The sequence below is a fragment of the Stenella coeruleoalba genome (assembly GCF_951394435.1).
Source record: "Stenella coeruleoalba genome assembly, chromosome: 1".
In the NCBI taxonomy this organism is placed as follows: Eukaryota; Metazoa; Chordata; class Mammalia; order Artiodactyla; family Delphinidae; genus Stenella; species Stenella coeruleoalba.
The window spans coordinates 155,643,788-155,651,669 of NC_137169.1; positions in this window are offsets into that span (position 1 = coordinate 155,643,788).

Sequence of the window (7,882 nt, forward strand, 5' to 3'; positions counted from 1 at the left end):
CACAAAACACTCTGTGGATAGTTGTTTTTCACAAAGGAAAATCACAAACGAAACAGGCATTTCGCCGGGTGCAGAGCACTAACGCCCCCTAGTGCCTCTCAATGCCAAGTGGACAGAGGCACTTCATTAAATATCGAATCCCAGCTCTCTCCGCTTGAGAGGGAGAGCAAGCCATTCTCAGGTGGAGGAGGGCTGTTTTCAGCAGCTATCTGCAACGTTCTGTGGACCTGGCCACTGTGTAGCTACAAGGAAACCTTTTGTCTGAGGAACCTAACTAAAGAAACTTGAAAGTGGAGGAAGAGAGAAAGAATGAGACAACACCCTCATCTCGGTGACTCATCCACTTACTCGTTCACTTACCAAATCAAATATCCACTACGCGTAGAGAGTCCTGGGCTGAAAACCCGCACAGAACACGGAGACGTACCCCCATTCGCAGGGAGGTTAGGTACCAGAGAGGGAGACAAGATGTAGATTACCTTACGGCAGTTCCGCACATGTCCTGTTAAAGTGTTTGCAGCTCCAGGGGAGAGAAGGGATCCAGAAATCGCTTGGATTCTCAGTGAAGTCTTCCCAGAGAAGGAGGTGCAAAATAGGCGGACTGGAAGAAACAAAAAAATTAACCTCGTGGGTAGATATGAAACGGAGCAGAGGTTCACAGATACTTAGACCCCGTTCTTTCTTGACACGTCTGGAAAGTGAAACTGAAGCCAAATTACGGAGGGCCTTGAGTGTCAGTCTTCGGAGCTTGGCCGTACGGGGTTGACAGCGGGTGCCACGGACGGCTCGGACGAGGGCAAGGGCATAACCCAAGAGCCCTGGGAGGTGTAGGAGAGGTCGCAGCGAGGGAGATAGAAAGGCATGCGATTCTCCGAAGCAGTCACCGTAACCCAGGTGTAAACTCATAAACGGTAGACGCCGAGTAAGGGCGACACAGATGGCAGGGAGGAGTACGAGGGACACTAGAAAGGAAAACGCTCAGGGCTTCACCAGGGATCGGGTGCATTCCTTTCTCCCTCTAACAGAGGTTATCAGTAACCGGGCTAGTCGCTGGGAATCAAGAGTAAGCCAAAGAGGCGTGATCTCTTCTTCCTCACGGACCACCACGGGGTAAACTTACCTACCTGAAACTGGATGGGAAAGGCGATGACGGCCATAAGCGAGAGGTGCGTGGTGTCGCGTGAGCTACGGTAGGGGGACGTGATGAGCTGAGTAGGTAAGGGGACGCTTTCTTGACCAAGTGACACCTGAGAAGAGATGAGAAGGGTGAGGCGGCATCGGTCAGCTGCAAACTAAACAGAGGGACACTGCCTGCAGAGGGGCAGCACGGGCCATGCGCCGTTGTAAGTATGCAGGCCTGAGAGGAGGCCACTGTGGGCAGGATGACTGAGAATGGAAGGAAGGAGCTGCAAGACGAGGCCGCAGAGATCACGCTCCACCCTGCCCAGGCGATGCCCTGCCCTGCGGACTAGCACACCCAGAGAGAGAGTACCGGTGCACAGCCAGCTGAGAAGCCTGCTCGAGGATGCAAGGCAAGGCTGCTTCTTTCACCAAGAAAGTCTTGCCTGGTAAACTAAACGGCGTATCGATGGAGCGGACACGTGATTTTACATTCTGAAGCAGGCTCCCCGCCTTACGGAACGGCGACGGTTCTCAGGGGGGCCGGGCAGGAGCCGCTCCGCGCGTCTGTCCCAGGGACCCACCCACCTGCGGGACCTCCGGCCGCCTCGCAGGAAGCTACGACGCCCAGCCCCGTGGCTACCTGTGCAGCGAGGTGTACTCCGCGGACGCGTGCCACACACACTTCAAGTGGGAGGGCGGCCTGAGTGGCAAGGCGAGAGGCCGGCCTGCCGCGCGTACCAAGAAGGCGCTCTTCGGCCTGGGCCTAGGTGCTTGCGCCGCCCCCCTGGGCCTACCGGGCTCTGAGGGCCCTGCCCTGGACCCCCTGCCCCCCTGCCCTTGGTTCAGTCACAGCAGAGGTGGCCACACCCACACCCTCTGTGACCTCGGCGTTCCACCCTCCTGCAGCCCCGCCCGCCCCCCCTCCGCCGGTTGCCCTGGGCTACGGAAGCTGCATCCTGGGGCCAGGGGGTTCCCAGGAGGCCAAGGGAAGACACGATGGCCTTAAGTGAGTCGCAGAGGCCTTACGTGGGCTTGTGTGGTTGGGTTCACCTCTTACGTTTCACCGAACTCTGCGAGAAGACAGGGACCTGCAGCCTCACAGTTGGGCTCCACGGTAAGGTGTGCGGGACAGACCTCAAACTGACCCACGGCATGGAGCGACACCCGCCATCGAGAGGTCTACAAGAGAGCTGCTGCAGCTAGCCCACAGGTCCCAGAAAACTAGATGCCTCTTTATGTAAGTGAGTTTTGGGGAGATTTGTTGCAAAGCATTATCGCAGCAAGAGCTGACTAATACAACGTTCTCCAAATCACTGCCATGTCCACGGCTGCCACCGTGCCTACGTGTAAGGCAACTGTGTCCTCGAACTTTGAGAATTCCTGAATTCTCGGTGCCTCTCCAACACAATGTACGTGGCTAAGGTGTCCCCAGATAACCTCACTAACGTACCACCGAGACCGCCCTAAGCTTTTATTGAACGTAATGCAACGCTCTTTCTATTCGTTCTCTGTTTCTACGTGGGTAAAATGCTTTCCGTCCGTCTAAAAGGATGGAAAATCGGCACAAAACACTCTGTGGATAGTTGTTTTTCACAAAGGAAAATCACAAACGAAACAGGCATTTCGCCGGGTGCAGAGCACTAACGCCCCCTAGTGCCTCTCAATGCCAAGTGGACAGAGGCACTTCATTAAATATCGAATCCCAGCTCTCTCCGCTTGAGAGGGAGAGCAAGCCATTCTCAGGTGGAGGAGGGCTGTTTTCAGCAGCTATCTGCAACGTTCTGTGGACCTGGCCACTGTGTAGCTACAAGGAAACCTTTTGTCTGAGGAACCTAACTAAAGAAACTTGAAAGTGGAGGAAGAGAGAAAGAATGAGACAACACCCTCATCTCGGTGACTCATCCACTTACTCGTTCACTTACCAAATCAAATATCCACTACGCGTAGAGAGTCCTGGGCTGAAAACCCGCACAGAACACGGAGACGTACCCCCATTCGCAGGGAGGTTAGGTACCAGAGAGGGAGACAAGATGTAGATTACCTTACGGCAGTTCCGCACATGTCCTGTTAAAGTGTTTGCAGCTCCAGGGGAGAGAAGGGATCCAGAAATCGCTTGGATTCTCAGTGAAGTCTTCCCAGAGAAGGAGGTGCAAAATAGGCGGACTGGAAGAAACAAAAAAATTAACCTCGTGGGTAGATATGAAACGGAGCAGAGGTGCACAGATACTTAGACCCCGTTCTTTCTTGACACGTCTGGAAAGTGAAACTGAAGCCAAATTACGGAGGGCCTTGAGTGTCAGTCTTCGGAGCTTGGCCGTACGGGGTTGACAGCGGGTGCCACGGACGGCTCGGACGAGGGCAAGGGCATAACCCAAGAGCCCTGGGAGGTGTAGGAGAGGTCGCAGCGAGGGAGATAGAAAGGCATGCGATTCTCCGAAGCAGTCACCGTAACCCAGGTGTAAACTCATAAACGGTAGACGCCGAGTAAGGGCGACACAGATGGCAGGGAGGAGTACGAGGGACACTAGAAAGGAAAACGCTCAGGGCTTCACCAGGGATCGGGTGCATTCCTTTCTCCCTCTAACAGAGGTTATCAGTAACCGGGCTAGTCGCTGGGAATCAAGAGTAAGCCAAAGAGGCGTGATCTCTTCTTCCTCACGGACCACCACGGGGTAAACTTACCTACCTGAAACTGGATGGGAAAGGCGATGACGGCCATAAGCGAGAGGTGCGTGGTGTCACGTGAGCTACGGTAGGGGGACGTGATGAGCTGAGTAGGTAAGGGGACGCTTTCTTGACCAAGTGACACCTGAGAAGAGATGAGAAGGGTGAGGCGGCATCGGTCAGCTGCAAACTAAACAGAGGGACACTGCCTGCAGAGGGGCAGCACGGGCCATGCGCCGTTGTAAGTATGCAGGCCTGAGAGGAGGCCACTGTGGGCAGGATGACTGAGAATGGAAGGAAGGAGCTGCAAGACGAGGCCGCAGAGATCACGCTCCACCCTGCCCAGGCGATGCCCTGCCCTGCGGACTAGCACACCCAGAGAGAGAGTACCGGTGCACAGCCAGCTGAGAAGCCTGCTCGAGGATGCAAGGCAAGGCTGCTTCTTTCACCAAGAAAGTCTTGCCTGGTAAACTAAACGGCGTATCGATGGAGCGGACACGTGATTGTACAGTCTGAAGCAGGCGCCCCGCCTTACGGAACGGCGACGGTTCTCAGGGGGGCCGGGCAGGAGCCGCTCCGCGCGTCTGTCCCAGGGACCCACCCGCCTGCGGGACCTCCGGCCGCCTCGCAGGAAGCTACGACGCCCAGCCCCGTGGCTACCTGTGCAGCGAGGTGTACTCCGCGGACGCGTGCCACACACACTTCAAGTGGGAGGGCGGCCTGAGTGGCAAGGCGAGAGGCCGGCCTGCCGCGCGTACCAAGAAGGCGCTCTTCGGCCTGGGCCTAGGTGCTTGCGCCGCCCCCCTGGGCCTACCGGGCTCTGAGGGCCCTGCCCTGGACCCCCTGCCCCCCTGCCCTTGGTTCAGTCACAGCAGAGGTGGCCACACCCACACCCTCTGTGACCTCGGCGTTCCACCCTCCTGCAGCCCCGCCCGCCCCCCCTCCGCCGGTTGCCCTGGGCTACGGAAGCTGCATCCTGGGGCCAGGGGGTTCCCAGGCGGCCAGGGGAAGACACGATGGCCTTAAATGAGTCGCAGAGGCCTTACGTGGGCTTGTGTGGTTGGGTTCACCTCTTACGTTTCACCGAACTCTGCGAGAAGACAGGGACCTGCAGCCTCACAGTTGGGCTCCACGGTAAGGTGTGCGGGACAGACCTCAAACTGACCCACGGCATGGAGCGACACCCGCCATCGAGAGGTCTACAAGAGAGCCGCTGCAGCTAGCCCACAGGTCCCAGAAAACTAGATGCCTCTTTATGTAAGTGAGTTTTGGGGAGATTTGTTGCAAAGCATTATCGCAGCAAGAGCTGACTAATACAACGTTCTCCAAATCACTGCCATGTCCACGGCTGCCACCGTGCCTACGTGTAAGGCAACTGTGTCCTCGAACTTTGAGAACTCCTGAATTCTCGGTGCCTCTCCAACACAATGTACGTGGCTAAGGTGTCCCCAGATAACTTCACTAACGTACCACCGAGACCGCCCTAAGCTTTTATTGAACGTAATGCAACGCTCTTTCTATTCGTTCTCTGTTTCTACGTGGGTAAAATGCTTTCCGTCAGTCGAAAAGGATGGAAAATCGGCACAAAACACTCTGTGGATAGTTGTTTTTCACAGAGGAAAATCACAAACGAAACAGGCATTTCGCCGGGTGCAGAGCACTAACGCCCCCTAGTGCCTCTCAATGCCAAGTGGACAGAGGCACTTCATTAAATATCGAATCCCAGCTCTCTCCGCTTGAGAGGGAGAGCAAGCCATTCTCAGGTGGAGGAGGGCTGTTTTCAGCAGCTATCTGCAACGTTCTGTGGACCTGGCCACTGTGTAGCTACAAAGAAACCTTTTGTCTGAGGAAACTAACTAAAGAAACTTGAAAGTGGAGGAAGAGAGAAAGAATGAGACAACACCCTCATCTCGGTGACTCATCCACTTATTCGTTCACTTACCAAATCAAATATCCACTATGCGTAGAGAGTCCTGGGCTGAAAACCCGCACAGAACACGGAGACGTACCCCCATTCGCAGGGAGGTTAGATACCAGAGAGAGAGACAAGATGTAGATTACCTTACGGCAGTTCCGCACATGTCCTGTTAAAGTGTTTGCAGCTTCAGGGGAGAGAAGGGATCCAGAAATCGCTTGGATTCTCAGTGAAGTCTTCCCAGAGAAGGAGGTGCAAAATAGGCGGACTGGAAGAAACAAAAAAATTAACCTCGTGGGTAGATATGAAACGGAGCAGAGGTTCACAGATACTTAGACCCCGTTCTTTCTTGACACGTCTGGAAAGTGAAACTGAAGCCAAATTACGGAGGGCCTTGAGTGTCAGTCTTCGGAGCTTGGCCGTACGGGGTTGACAGCGGGTGCCACGGACGGCTCGGACGAGGGCAAGGGCATAACCCAAGAGCCCTGGGAGGTGTAGGAGAGGTCGCAGCGAGGGAGATAGAAAGGCATGCGATTCTCCGAAGCAGTCACCGTAACCCAGGTGTAAACTCATAAACGGTAGACGCCGAGTAAGGGCGACACAGATGGCAGGGAGGAGTACGAGGGACACTAGAAAGGAAAACGCTCAGGGCTTCACCAGGGATCGGGTGCATTCCTTTCTCCCTCTAACAGAGGTTATCAGTAACCGGGCTAGTCACTGGGAATCAAGAGTAAGCCAAACAGGCGTGATCTCTTCTTCCTCACGGACCACCACGGGGTAAACTTACCTACCTGAAACTGGATGGGAAAGGCGATGACGGCCATAAGCGAGAGGTGCGTGGTGTCACGTCAGCTACGGTAGGGGGACGTGATGAGCTGAGTAGGTAAGGGGACGCTTTCTTGACCAAGTGACACCTGAGAAGAGATGAGAAGGGTGAGGCGGCATCGGTCAGCTGCAAACTAAACAGAGGGACACTGCCTGCAGAGGGGCAGCACGGGCAATGCGCCGTTGTAAGTATGCAGGCCTGAGAGGAGGCCACTGTGGGCAGGATGACTGAGAATGGAAGGAAGGAGCTGCAAGACGAGGCCGCAGAGATCACGCTCCACCCTGCCCAGGCGATGCCCTGCCCTGCGGACTAGCACACCCAGAGAGAGAGTACCGGTGCACAGCCAGCTGAGAAGCCTGCTCGAGGATGCAAGGCAAGGCTGCTTCTTTCACCAAGAAAGTCTTGCCTGGTAAACTAAACGGCGTATCGATGGAGCGGACACGTGATTGTACATTCTGAAGCAGGCGCCCCGCCTTACGGAACGGCGACGGTTCTCAGGGGGGCCGGGCAGGAGCCGCTCCGCGCGTCTGTCCCAGGGACCCACCCGCCTGCGGGACCTCCGGCCGCCTCGCAGGAAGCTACAACGCCCAGCCCCGTGGCTACCTGTGCAGCGAGGTGTACTCCGCGGACGCGTGCCACACACACTTCAAGTGGGAGGGCGGCCTGAGTGGCAAGGCGAGAGGCCGGCCTGCCGCGCGTACCAAGAAGGCGCTCTTCGGCCTGGGCCTAGGTGCTTGCGCCGCCCCCCTGGGCCTACCGGGCTCTGAGGGCCCTGCCCTGGACCCCCTGCCCCCCTGCCCTTGGTTCAGTCACAGCAGAGGTGGCCACACCCACACCCTCTGTGACCTCGGCGTTCCACCCTCCTGCAGCCCCGCCCGCGCCCCCTCCGCCGGTTGCCCTGGGCTACGGAAGCTGCATCCTGGGGCCAGGGGGTTCCCAGGAGGCCAAGGGAAGACACGATGGCCTTAAGTGAGTCGCAGAGGCCTTACGTGGGCTTGTGTGGTTGGGTTCACCTCTTACGTTTCACCTAACTCTGCGAGAAGACAGGGACCTGCAGCCTCACAGTTGGGCTCCACGGTAAGGTGTGCGGGACAGACCTCAAACTGACCCACGGCATGGAGCGACACCCGCCATCGAGAGGTCTACAAGAGAGCCGCTGCAGCTAGCCCACAGGTCCCAGAAAACTAGATGCCTCTTTATGTAAGTGAGTTTTGGGGAGATTTGTTGCAAAGCATTATCGCAGCAAGAGCTGACTAATACAACGTTCTCCAAATCACTGCCATGTCCACGGCTGCCACCGTGCCTACGTGTAAGGCAACTGTGTCCTCGAACTTTGAGAACTCCTGAATTCTCGG